Below are 14,282 nucleotides of genomic sequence, written 5' to 3'. Positions count from 1 at the left end.
GCAGAGACTGTTGACCACTTGTGTTGTTTTTGAGGATATCAGCATATACTTCTTTCCTGACACAACCTCAAGCGTTCAAAAATCCCAAAGGTTAGTAAATATTTATCAAGAGACGCTTTAAAAATATTTTTCTCGCAAGTGTTTGCTGGCTCTGCTGCGCAGTCTTCTTCCCTTTTAATACTGCGGTACAGATGCACAAGGAGGTGAACAATATCATTGTTAAAGAACTTCAAGAGCAATGCAGCTGCAACTAATTATATTAAATCATATGATGACGTACCATTTTTGACATACGCAGCTTCTCTTTATTGTAAATTAATCACCCTAAGAATCTATTTTCATTAGTTAGAACATTAGTGTTTTGTCTCTTTATGTTTTGCATTATTTAGAATCATCATGGGTTGAGTTGTTTATTTATGTAATTAGCTCCATATGCCTTAACTGCATTCAACATATGTTTGCAAGTACGAGGGACTTGTGTCCCTTTAAGGAGCTGTGCCAGCCCTGAAGGCAAGCCTGGGAGATCTGTTGGCATTTGCATGAGCCTACAGTATTCACCACCTTCACAGGCGATGTGGCAGCCACTTTGGACTTAAAATACATCCTTCCTCTTTAATCAGGAGGAAAAGAGAAAATATCTGGGCCAGAGATGGCCAGGGATAGCAATGCTCCCCAGTGGAAGGGTATGTGGGGAGCACCCGACTGTTCTGCATAACCCTGGTATTGTCTCAGTTGAAAGAGAGCAGCCTTCTCAAAAGCTGAATGTGGCCTCAATTCGTTATGATTTTGAGGCATCTGTAGTCCTGCCAGACTTTCATCCTCAAAAATTTTGAGCTACCCTCCAACATAATGTGAGTTTGATGGCAAGATCATGAGATTTAAAAAAATAAAAAATAAATCAGTTCTGGATTCTTTTATTTGCCCTTTGATGTTCAAGCCCTTGGTAGTTCCCATTTCCAAGCTTTTGTCTGAGAATAAGAACACTAGAAACTTCACTTTAGACGAGAGCGGAGAGTAATCCAGAATTACAAGATCCCCGGGACCTATGGCTTTGACCTTCCCCTGTATCCCAGCTTTGAATATTGCAGCATTTGAAATCCCAGTTTGCGGCCACCCTTTGGTCGGCTCCATCAGTGCTGCCGTGGGTATGGCTCGTAAAGCAGCCGTCTCACTCCTCTGATCCTCCATCTGCTCCTCAGCTGATCGGCAAGGGGATGGAGCCGACGTGCTCCAAGCCGGGGCAGGGACGCGCAGAGCGGGGGAATAAAGCAGCAGCGGGTTTGCAGCTCAGCAGGAAGGAAAACTGCAGACCTGCACGCAGAAAACGTGTGAAAGGGACATATTGGAAAGGAGGCAGACAAAGCTTACAGAGAAGGAACAGGCAACCCACATGCAGTTAGGTGAAAAAAGGACCCTCTGTCTGTATTAACTTTCTTTCTGGAAGTGCCACTAAAGCAGCTTTGCTCTGGTATTGGCATTTTCTACATCTTTATCAGAGTTTCCACGTGTGCTTGCGGAGTGAATGATAGTACCCGAGCGCTAGCAGCGCCTGAGCTATCAGAGTGAGTTTAGACATTAAATGTAATTTGGGAGCACAGTTCCCCAGTGAATGCTTCACAACAGTGAGTGATGCTTAAAGGTGTGTTAGTCGGGGGGCATAAAATTCCCCTGTAGATGCTGCTTCCCTCTGATTTTATATTCTGTTTTATGAAAATACTGACTGTGAATGCCCCAGATCTGCACGATTTATGCCTGGTTGTTAGACAAGGAGCTCGGTGCAGCCAGGAGAGCTGTGCTGGCGATATTGCTGGGCATCCCAACAGAGCGCTGCTCTGTTATTTACCAGTTTTATTCCCCAAACCCTTAGGGATTAGGGCAGAACTACCACCCTTTTCCAAAGGATACCAAGGCTCAAGCAGATTAAAGACCTCGCTTAAGGTTGCATGCGGAGCCTGTACTTAACCTGACAAATGAGCGTAAACCTCCTGGGTCCTAATCCAGAGCCCTTTCCCCTAGGGCAAAGAAAACTCATCTGAGCTCCTGAACTGTGCGTGGCTTGCAAGCACTTTGGGCAGGGCTGGCATGCACAGGCTGCAGCACGTGGCACTTGATGGCACGATGCTGGCCTGTGCTGCCACAGCAGCTTGCCAGCTGCAGGCTGAGCTGAGCTTGCTGAGCAGCTGCCTTCTCATCTCACCTCACAGCGAGAGTTGAGCGTAATGCCTGCAGATGGGAGACCCAGCAGTGGGGGCCAGAAAGGAGCCGGGGGTGAGTTTAGGTGCAGTCTCTGTGCCTCGTAGCTCTGCCCTGCAAAGAGTTCAACATGCAGTAAACACAGGGAATTTTGCCACATGGCTTTAAAGAAGTTTTTCCACCCTGAACTTAGCTAACACAGGCACACTGGGCAGATTTACCCCATCTGTGGCTACCGCTGAAGTTAGATAGGTGTACATATCTTCTACTCCACCTCCTACAACTTGTGCTTCATCCTTGAGCTCCCTTACCCGGTTTCCCTCTGCTCCCCAGGATTTACCCGCTCCCCAGCTGCAGTGGCTTTACAGGCTTGACTGATACCCTGCTCCAACACTGGCAGAGAAGCGCACTGAGTATGAGATACGATTCACATTGCGCAAGAAGGCCCACTCTAACAGCTTTAAGCAATTTCTAATTGCCCTCAGCCTCTGCCCATCCCAATATTTGCCACCCCAATGGCTGCAATCAGGCATACCAAGCATGATCTATGGTACACACTGGCCAGAAGATGTTGTCCTGGGCTGAGTATTGCTGTCGGTTGTGGGCCGTCCCACATCCACTCAGAGAGAGAACACCACGGTGGACTGTGGCATTAAATCCTCTCTGCAATTACACTGAATGCCATTCATTTTGGACAATGCGCAAGAGCAGTTTTTGTTATTCATTACCAAGTCCTCTGAGGGTTTGCCTTTTTTTTTCCTCTTTCTTCTGGTGATTGTTCTAAAACCCTTGAATCTTTAATTAGAATGAAAATTTGCTTTATTGCTCAAGAGTCTCAACAATATAGCAGTTTGGAAGAAATGCTCAGAGCCCAGACACAGCTCAGTGTGCTCCCTTCTGCACTCTCCTCATCCCACCACTCTCCCATTGTGTTATGCATACGTGTCCACTTTTCTTGCCCCCTGTAAATAAATTCGGTCCCAAGATTTCCACACAGAGAAATGCCATATAAAGCCCATTGAATGTCCACCTACTTTCCTCATCTCTAGCTTGCTCCTTTTTCTTCTTAGTTGCTCCATGTAGTCTCCCTGTCTCTCTTCTTACCCCTCCTCTCTCCGATGTCTCCCACAGTGATGTCTTGACACTAAGGTCCTGACACTGTGGCTACCACTGAGGAAAAATCGCATAGCGCTTAGTTCGCAACATCTGGGTTGTTGGTTTGTTGGTTAATTTTTATTTATTTATTTATTTTTCTTGCTGGAGCAGTAAGAAAAGCATCCCCTGAATGCTGACTTCTTTGGACTTTCAGAAGGAAAGACACTTTCAATGGCTTTGAGCTTTGTATCCTGAACCTCTGTGAAGCTCTACATAAATTAGTGATTTAACAAAATAATGATATTTACTGAAAGCATATAAAATCTTCTCCTTTTTCACAAACTTAATTCAGTAGTATCACTTCATCATCCAGACTTTAGAAGAGCTCTAAATCAGTCAGTGGCCCCCGAGCCTGTAGATCACTTAGCTGTTCTCCTGTGACACATAAGGATTGCTCATTCATTAGATACTTTTTTTCCCCTAGTAAAAAGGGACAGGAAAAGTTGAAACAAAGATGACTTTATTCCTGTTTTCTGCTTTCTCAATATTTTTTTTTTTGTCCAGAGCTGAAATAGGAATAGCATTCCAAAAAAAAAAAAAAAGTGTGATTGAGTACAAGCTCCTGTTTAAACAGGATACATTTCAGGCTGCCAAGAGGATTTTTACAGAACTAAATATAAGAACCTTAATTGAAAAGGAAAATTGATTAAATACCTTGATGCAGCCTTTTTTATGACTTATTTTTACAAGGGACTCTTCATGTGTGTGCATCATTTCCCAGTGTTACATAAATGACATGCTTTTTTGCACCTATAAATATTCGGGTTAGCTCACGCAGGGCATTGATTATGTGGGTGGTGCCTAGTCGATCATTTGTTGTAAAAGGGCAAGTCAGATGCCTGGTTCATATATATATATATATATTAATGTGTAATCCATGTGTTTCAAAAGCTGCTTTATTGTTGAAGAGCTGGACAGAAAAAGCTCAGCAGCCTGTATTTCATGCAACCGGGCTTTTACCATCTCGGCATCCAGCGAAAAGATGGGCTGGTTTACGGTGTTTACCCACCTTGGCTCGTGTTTGCCTAATATATGAAAGGGATGCTGTTATCATCAGGCAGACATTCCTGAGGAAACACTTTCAGAGGCACAGCCGGAGGAGGGGAATAGCGAGGGGAGAGGGAAAGGCAGTCGATGCTCTCCCCGTCTCCGGGATGTCTCCATTTGCTCAGCCCCATCTAGCGGGGGATGCGGCCAGGACCTCGGCACGGGGCTGGGGCACAGGGCTAAGGGAACCTGGAGTTTTCTCACCAAAAACACACGCATGATCCTCGTCGATCACATTGCTTCCAGTGTGTGTAGGGATCTGCCCTGCTGATCAAAGAAAGCTAGGTAGCAGGGCTCGTGGACACTTCGTCTCTACTTTTACTGCTGTCCCGCATGAGCTGGGAAAACCACTCACCTTACTTTTGCTTTGGCTTTCCCATCTGTGTAACATGTGCCATGGTTTAGCAAGGCTAATATAAGGCATAAATAATCTCTAAATAAGGGCAAATGACCAAGAAATCCTGAACTCAGATTTTCTGATAAAGTTTTGCTACTTAACATCTGAATTGCTCGCAGCTTTCAGTGCGGCTCTGCCGGGATGCCCCAGCACAGCAAGCTGGAGGCGTGTGCGCATCCCAAGGCTGCTGGGCTGCCTGCTCCCTGGCCAGAGACTTCGTTTGGAGTTAAAAAATAACATTTGGTGGCTGGGAAGGGGCGATGAGGGAAGCAGATTGGGGCAGGATGCTGCTGTAGCAGAGCAGGCAGGTCGTTTAAAGACGTGACGGAGCAGCTCGGCTGGTTTGTGACAAGACAGGACAGAGGTGCTAGGAATATGCCCAGGGCAATGACTCCAGAAGTAGAGGTGCTTCAAAGCAGCAACTATCTCAAAGCTGAAGTAGGATTTCCCCCTACAGTAACTGAAGGGCAGTAATACCTGAAATTCTTCGTAGAATAAAACCTAGCTGACAGATTTACACTGGAGCTGCTTTAGCGTTTCTCGTACTGGGCAGGAGCCCAGACTGCCCTGTAGACTCCACGGGGTGTTTGAGATGGGCTGTGTGCCCAGCATCCCCCAGCAGGAGTGCATGAAATTGTCACACCAATGTGAAGGTGCTGCTTTCAGAGAAAAATCATAGTCACACATAGTGTGTTTATGTAAGTGAGAGCTCAGAGACCTTCTGGTGAGCAAAAGTAGAAAAGTCTTCTAAATGCAAGCAATGCTTGCTAATCAACTAGTGTGCTGAATTTCTAGTTGTAGCAGAAAAACCTTACCAGCGAACCATGTCAGTCAGTTAATAACATGATGTCTTCTAATAGCCAGGTAATCACTGGGTCCTGGGTTAAGTATAGGCCCTCAGGATACGACTATAGTCTTGTAAAAATGCACCGCCTTAAGCTGCAATTCTGGTTTTCCAGTCCTCCATCTCCTAAGAAAGAAACAATTCAGAATTTTTTTCCAAGTCTCACAAAACTTCATTTTTTTCAGCTTCTATGATTATTCACAAAAAAAAAAAAAAAAAAAAAAAAAAAAAAAAAAAAAAAAAGCAGGCTTGTGCTAGCACCAGGTAGTAGTACCCTGTGAGATGCACACCTGAGCTGATATTTTGGAGGGCACCAGGCAGACATGAGAAATTAATACTGTTTGATCTTATTTCCATCTCTGGATTGGATTTGAAATAGTTCTCAAATTTGTGTGCTGGTTTAACAGGGCACCCCAGCAGGCAATACCTTCTTGAGCAGTCTTGTGTTTGTTACAGAGTCAGGTAAATAACACTAATATTTCAATAGATTATGGAGGCAACAATCCCTCTGATTTCATTAAGGTTTCTCATATGTTTAGGGACCTTGCCCGATTCAGGCCCACAGCCGTTATCAGTTATAACGTGATCTGTTATTTCTTTGTAAATTCATTAGTAGTTTTGGGAGTTGTAACTTGTCATCCAGAATTTCTACCAAATCACATCTATCGTGGATTACTGATCTGTGTTTTTGCAGATCTGGCTGAGGGTGAAATTTGAATCTGAGCAGCTGCCAAACAGGGCATCTGTCAAGAAATTTACATACTGTTATATTTCTGTAGTTCTGCACTCTATGTAAATAATATTTGCCTCCTGGCATCTTCCGCACAGAACTGATTTCCTCCCTGTGGTTTCTTGCCAGAATCTTGGCCATTTCAATAATTGAGACTCACACTGAGACCTCAGAAATGTTAATATCCACAAGCGCTAAAATCACAGAATACAGCATGATTTTGACTATTCTAAAAATGTATGAAGAATCAAACATGCCATATCTAGAGAAACATCATGCTTCCTTGCCCCACTGCTGCACCCCTTTGTAGGGCAACAGATGGAAACTGGAATCTGTCCACGTCGTGTGGTTGGTATCTGTGCTCTGGAGGCAGGTGGAGCTCCTTGGCCAGTACAACTGTTCCAGCTCCCTTTCACCCAGCACCAAGACAAGGGGATCAGGGGATGCCTCACAGTGGTGAGAAGGTAGGCTCATCACCAGCTTCACCAGCCTACACACAATGCTAAATATCCTATAACCCACAGCCAGCTAGTATAATGCTCCTCTTGCTTAGTTCAGGAAATAGCAGCAACCTGAGAGTCAGGAATTTATAACCAGCTCCCTAAGGGTCTCTTTAATCTCGATCCAGGAGAGAATGCGTCTCCAGCCTTTATCAGCAGAATCTTCCCAGGCAGAGTCTGATCCTTGTCTCTGTGAATGCTGTATCAACGAAATCATATGTACATCTAGCCTGCTAAGTAAAACAGGGCCAGGGAGCAAGCTGGACCACAGATTGTCTTTACAGCCTAATTATTAGCACACTCCTGACACGAGCCAAGGAAAAGTGTACACGAGGACTGTTCCCAGCTGTAAGTATGGGGAACACTGCACCATTTGGCTCCTTCCAGCTTCTGTGGTTTGCTTACCTCCATCCACACGACTGTCCTCCCAGGCTTTGCACCCTCAGGGGGCCCCCTCATGCCTACCCCAGGGCATGCAACACATAACCTCAGCATCTTGCTGTGAAATCTGGTAAGCTGCAACACATTACTGCACACACTTTGAACTGAAATAAACACATGAAAAATAGTAATTATATATTAGACTGCAGGGCATCTGTGGAGCCTACGAAAGACCCAGGCAAGTGCTACGCAGAGTGGTTAGGCTGTAAAAGGTTCCTGGCCCTGTTTTATTAGCTTTATAGGCAAAGATGCTGGCATTAAAAATGGTGTTACTATGTTTAGCATGCTACAGACAAAGTCAAAATTCAATGAACTGTGTAATCCATAAAAAAAATAAACCCATCACCATGCCCCAAACCAAGCAGGGTTTGTGTAATATCTGTTGCTCTCTTTAGCACGCTACTTCATATTCTTTCCCATGTTAGCTACACTGGTTAGGGCACATTCTGTTTTAAAAGGAAGAAATTTTATGGCTTAAATGCATATATTAAACACATATTATCTCTCTATCTTGATGAACTATGTTTTCTAATGAACACATGGCATGTCCGCATTAGTTGACACTCATTGAAGGGGAATCCAGTCCTCATATTTCTGAAGCTGAACAGAAAGGCATTCATAATTCATTCTCATTATCAATTTAGCTTTGCAGGGAAAAAAAAAGTATAAGAGATAGGAACTTCTTTGCTTTTTTTTCATGCCTTTTGGGGAAAGTCACTGTTTATATGTGATATGCAACGAGATACAGTGAGTAAGTGTTTAGACAGTGAAAATATACTGAATACCTAGACGGACTTGAACTGGATTGAATTGTAGCTCTACAAAACTAAACCTATCCCCCTGGCTCTTAGTGAGGCTGCTTTAGTTTTACAGGAATGCTGGTTTTTTTTTTTCCTTTTTTTTTTTTTCAGGGCTGTTAAAGCACAGACCGTAGGGTGATGAAACCCACCCTCCCTATGTCCTGTCATATCTTAGCAATGTCTGTCTGAAAGGGAGGATTTACTCACTTAAAATACTCTTCTAAAAATGAAGTCATGGGCAGCCTTTTTGAGGGAGGGGCTGAAGTAACAGACACTTTGAGGTTTGTGATTTTCAAGGCACAGTTTGCAGTCAGCAGAGCGAAGGGCCCTGTGCCCAGGTCCTGCCACAGGTGAGCGGGATGGGGAGGCCCCACCGGAGCAGGAACATCGTGGGCCGCAGTTCCTTTCCATGTGTTGAGCTGCCACAGGGTCAGTCAGCAGCCGACCTGCGCAGGATCTGCGTCATTTGCAAAGCGTCTACAGGGGACTGACAGTAGAAAGACTTTTATGGAGGCCTCCTTCCCTCCCACTTTGAAATCATCCGGAGCTGCTGAGCTCTGGGGGGTGGCAGATGCTGTGGCTCTTTGCGTGACTTCCAAGAGAGCATGAGTCTCGCTGGGGTTCCCTGGATGAGGGCTGAGAAGCGTGCTCTCCTGCTAGTTACACGGCTATATATATTTTTTTTTTCCAGCAGTTGTTTGTGGTAGATTCACATAAAGCAGCGAACAACTGGCCCTCGTTATTTTTGTACAAAATCTCTGCTTGATCAGATCACGCCAGCAGAATTGCTCCAGTTTTCTCTTCCTGTTAATTGGTCTATTGCTTCATAAGGGAGTTTATTTTCCTCCGCAGTTCCACTGTATTTTCTTCGTATCTTTTAGAGCAAAAAGAAATCAATTCTTTGAACAAGTTGCTTCTTTCAAGAGCTCTTTCCTTGTTTAAGTGGGCTCCAGTGTATTAAGAACTGAGCTGGATGCAGCTAAGTTAACAACATTTCCAAACATATTCCTTGGGTATTTCTCCACATTAGCTAGGTTTAAGGAGTTGCCATGGAGGTGTATTTGCCTCCAGATGAGTCAGAATTATTTAAAGATGTCTGTCTGGATCAGAAGGTTTTATTCCAAATTATAAAAGGTGTGCAAGCCTTCATCTTTAAGCAGCCCCTTCCCCTGCAGCTCCCTTCCCGTGGACCTGCTGCCGCTTTGTTCTCAGAGCACTTTTCCCTTTCAGGTCTTCTGCTCTGCTGTCTTTATAGGGGTGTCTTCTCTATTTCCTGCTACCACAATCGAAGGCAAGGAGACTTTTAACAAAAGACCTAACGCAAACCTTTGAAATCAAGGCAAATCTTCCATTCTCTTGGCTCTGCTAGGTATTTTATCACCCACTCCCCGCCTGCTGCCCTCCAAAGGAGTCAAAAGTACCCCTCCAGGTTTCTCCCTTCCAACTCCTCAGAAAATACGAATGACTGGGACTTCCCCTCTCTGCGCTTTTGGCCTGGCCAATATCTATATGGCCTAATTCTCCAAAACTAGGTCTCCTTATCCAAAGAAACACAACAAAGGTAAACAACAGAAGCAGTGACTGAGGGTAAGATTCCCTTCGGTGGGCATTGCATCCATGGTTATCCTAAAAATATCTCCAGTAAATCCCAGGCCTGGATGGAATAAAGAAATATTAAGGGAAGAGCGAGGGAAAGGGATGTGCTGAGAGGCCTCTTTCGTCTCTCTGCTTCCTGAGGGCTGTGAACTGGAACGCCTTGGAAATTCTTCAGTAGCTTGTCGACAGCAGAAGTCAGTGCTCAGGCCTGACGCCGATGGAGCCCCATGCTGCTGTGGGCCTGCAGCTGCAGCAGCCCTCGTTTGTCTGAGGTGGGCCTCCCTCAGTCTACATGAATGTTACATCTCCCTGAGCATCAAGCTTTTAAGTGCACAATCGTTACCTAATTTCTTTAGATTTTTTTCCCCCCAGCCTCTGCACTCATGCTATCAGAAAAGATCCTCTTGGTTACCCCTTTAAACACACCCACATTTGTTCATCTCTGGGCCGTGTAGCATAATTGCTAATGTCTGCAGAGATGCACATACAGGTATGAAGACCAAAATAGTAAACAGATGTCAAGCATAATTATGATATACATGTCTTCATCTGTACAGCAAAAGGAACTTCAAAAATATTTTGGTCGTGGTCTTAATCCAAATTCACTTCACCACCCTCGGGTTTTTGCACAGCCACTTATCTCTAATTCTGCATTACCTCAAAACAGGGATTTCCCATGTTACTTTTAGAATGCCAGGAGCACTCGTCAAATGGAAATAGGTCTGATACAGCCATATGGAGCAGCATGACCTGGAATTGCTTGCTTTTGGCTGTGGGCAACCTTGCTTTGCCTTTGTGAGAAAGTCTAAAGGAAGGCAAAATTGCTGAGAGTGTTAGTCTGTAGGTACAGCAAGGTGAATCCTGTGGTACTGAAGGCACAGGAGGGCAGACTCTCAGCCGATGTAACTATTCCTGAAGTTTTTCAACAAGGTTTTGTTAAATGACTCTCATTTCCCAAATGTACAGTGTTTCAGATTGCAGACAACACGGTATGGACAGAAGTGTTACCTGACCAGATCAGACAGATACTCAGTTCTATTTCATGAGCATAGATTTTGACATAGTATTTCTACTGGTTAATTACTTCACAATAAAAGGCTAAACACAATTTTTAGTTTTCATTCTCAGCAAACTGATGGGGTAAGGTTTGGTAGGAACATGAAGGAGGAAAGCTGCCAAGCTTTCCTCAGAGATTTTCCTAGGCATGTGCATCTTGTACACCTTCTACACTATCTGTTGTCAGTGATGCATGTTTCTTTTCTGACATAATCATGATGTCAAAATCAGTACTAACCAGGTTCTTACCTCTTTTTTTGGTCTCACTGATCTGTACTGTAAGGGACTCTCACTGTTCATGCAGAGTCAGGCATACTAGTGCACAGCAGATCAGAAAATTAGTGACAAACGGATGTATCATCAATGTGCAGAGCTGGAACTGAAATATTTCTAGATGTGTGCTACTTTTTGACCATGCAAAAATATTGTAAAATTGAAAGGAATTGAGAGACAAAAATGTCACTCAGGAAATCTAGGAAGAAAACACATCAACATGATAGTCCTGTAATTATTTCAATTTGCAGGAAAGTAAACTAAATAGTTAATCGTCCACCAAATAGGTAATGGTCCACCAAATGTCCTCCTTCCTTGGGAGCAAAGCACTCACTGTGCCACGCCACCATTTGCAGTTTCCTCAAACGTGATCTCATGCCAGTGTACGAGTTCAAAGTGGTAATAAGGAGAGAGGCAGATGAGGCATTCATCTTTCACCGTATCCCATGAGGTTTGCAGCATTTGGTCTTGTAACACTTGCAGCCTATATCGTCTTGGGGGCTGGGATCCTCTGCTTGTTTGGGAACGTGGCTGCCCCATTTGGCCTTCCCCAGCAGCATGCGACGGCTGTGCAGCTTGTACAGATCCTGCCGATTATCACGCAGCACAGGTCTCCTCTAGCAGAGCTGTCCATGAAGATCCGGAGTGCCAGAACCTGAGGTGTTTTCCACCATGATGCTCCTTCTGTTGGTGTCCTCCAGAAATTGCTTCCTGCACATGCAAAGTACTGTCCAGATTCTCCTGGAAACTGTAAGCTTGGAGAAAACTAAACAGGGAAAATTTAGTAACTGCCTCCACAGATAAACACAGATTTACCACTTTCCTAGATTTGCAATCAAAAATCATCCTTAAATGATACCTGTACTGCTTTCAATTTATGATTTTCACTCTGCTTGGTGCTGCAGCTAACTATATTAGTATATCGTCTTTTCTATCGCTATTTGTTGGGTATATAGGAAAAGTACACAAACTTCTGAGCTGAAAATGTTCAGAAGAGAAACAGACTAGCTGAAGACCTCGCTTCCACCCAGAAAGGCTATGTCACCAAAATCATTGTGAAATTGAAGGGAATTAGGTTTTCAGTTTGCTTATGCTCTTCACATTAGATATTGTAGAAGGATTTAAGTTGCAAAAGTTCAGGAACTTACCTGGGTTCTCCAATTTAGGAAACTTGGCTCCCTCTGTAGTCAGTGAAGAGAAAGAGAGAATAATCTCCAGATAGGAGTCCCAGCCCTATAGAAAGAGATGAAAACCGGCATAAAATTTTTTCCATAAACAGTTAGAGGTCTCATGGCATAAATAAACATTAGAGGTTTTCCAGTTTGCTAATGCTTTCATTTATCTTTTTCACTTACTTAGTTTCTCACTCATTGAAAAAAAACCTTTACAAAACTACTCAGGAACCAGAGAAACTTGCATGCAGGATTTTTCATGTGTTCTAATTTGAGGTTATATATAAAGTTTCCTCTTCTAAGCATTTGGATTAATTATTCTTACTTTTAGAGGAGTCTACACTGATCTCTGAAACAGCCTTATATCTAGTGTTACAGCCAATTAATGCAAAAACCTCACAAAGTCAGATCATCCGTTCTATTTTATCTATATAAACGGGATTTCTCATAATGGTTTCACACATAGTTCTTTAGCTTTTTCCACCTCTTCTGCTTATTTGGCATATAAATATCAGCCTGTTTACAGTACATACAGACAAAATTTTGAATATTGATGAGGTTTTCCTCAGATTTAAATGTAAAGGGCTTTGTGCTACATGAAAGCCTGCTTTTCCTCTCTTTTTCTAGCATGTTTCTTTACACTGATGTTAAATGACTTTTTTTTTAAGTGATGAATGTGACCAAAAGGTTTGAGACCCTATAAATCAAGCAAGCATGCTTTTAAGTTGTTGTCTACCTTTTGCAATATGAGTTAGGAAAAAGTATCATATTATCCTCCATGACAATGTAGATACAACTGGTAGGACTGGAAATATGTAATGAAAATGTGTAACACCTTGTCTGCCTCGCTTTGGGGCCAAGCACAAGTCTTCTCGGTTTGCACTTATGTTAGTGGGGCATGGGAATTACTCGCCCCCTGAGTAATTGTCATGGCTCTTAGGTGGTTCTTCCTTCCTTTTCTGAGGTACATGCTCATGCACACACATAAGCAAACTGTTTTTTTTTTTTTTTTTTTTTAAACTATTAGGATTTCTTTTGAGATTAGAAGATATTTTCACTTTAGCACTTAGCAAGAAATGGAAACAAAAATTCTCAGAATTTCCTTGGAAAATGTCAAGATTTTAAAAAAATAGTAAAAGTAAGTTTGGCACTCTTGAATTTTCATATTTACAATGAAAATGAAAAATACATATATAAAGCTGTATTTTTTATAAAAAGTATCTGTCACTATCCATAGATCTTTTTTGTTTGTTTGTTTGTTTCTTTGATTATTGTCTTTACTTTCAAGTTTAACTTTATTTCAGGATGTTCATTGTAGAATAGACTACAAAACTAAATGGAACCAGTCCTGCCATTCTTGTCATATTTTTCTCTGTAATATTATTGACTTCAGCACAGCTATTTGATAGTATGGTTAAAAAGAGTGGAGATGGCATATCCTTCTTTCACCAGATGTATTGTCAAAGTCACATCTAAAAACTATTGCTTTTTGCTGAATTAAATTAACATTGTTGATTTATAAATTTTTGGCCAAGTCCAAACAAATGTCCCATTGATCTTATTAGAAATTTTACCCTGCTTTAGGATTTTAAGATAATAATTCATGAGAAGGAACACAACATTAGTAAAATAGTTTTACTGACTAGTGCTTTTGGAAGGTTTGTTTTAATGGAGTTAATAATTTACAAACTAAATGTGTGCATCTTCTAATGTATCATAAACTTCGCTTTATAAATTTCTACAAACTCACTGAGAATAAAGAAGGAGCATCAGGAGCTAATATCAGTGTTGACAAGGACAAAACCAGAAACCCAGCAGCAAATACTCTGTCAGCCTGTTTGAGACAGAGATTTGAAACTTTCTCCAGCGTATGGGTAATATCACATTCCCCCCTCCTCTGTCCCCACCCTCCTGCTGAGATCAAAAGACAATATTCCTGCCTCTTTGTAAGCACTGTGCCATCTGTACAGCTCCATTTGTAGAAGCAAAGTCCAACTCGTCCTCTGTTTCCTCACTTAGATGTATGATCCAGACTGTGCTGGAGATCTGATGTGGTACGAGAAGTTTTCTTACGTATG

This window comes from Cygnus olor, chromosome 4 (genome assembly GCF_009769625.2).
Source record: "Cygnus olor isolate bCygOlo1 chromosome 4, bCygOlo1.pri.v2, whole genome shotgun sequence".
NCBI lineage: Eukaryota > Metazoa > Chordata > Aves > Anseriformes > Anatidae > Cygnus > Cygnus olor.
The sequence above is the reverse complement of the archived record's forward strand: the minus strand, read 5'-3'. Positions refer to the sequence as shown.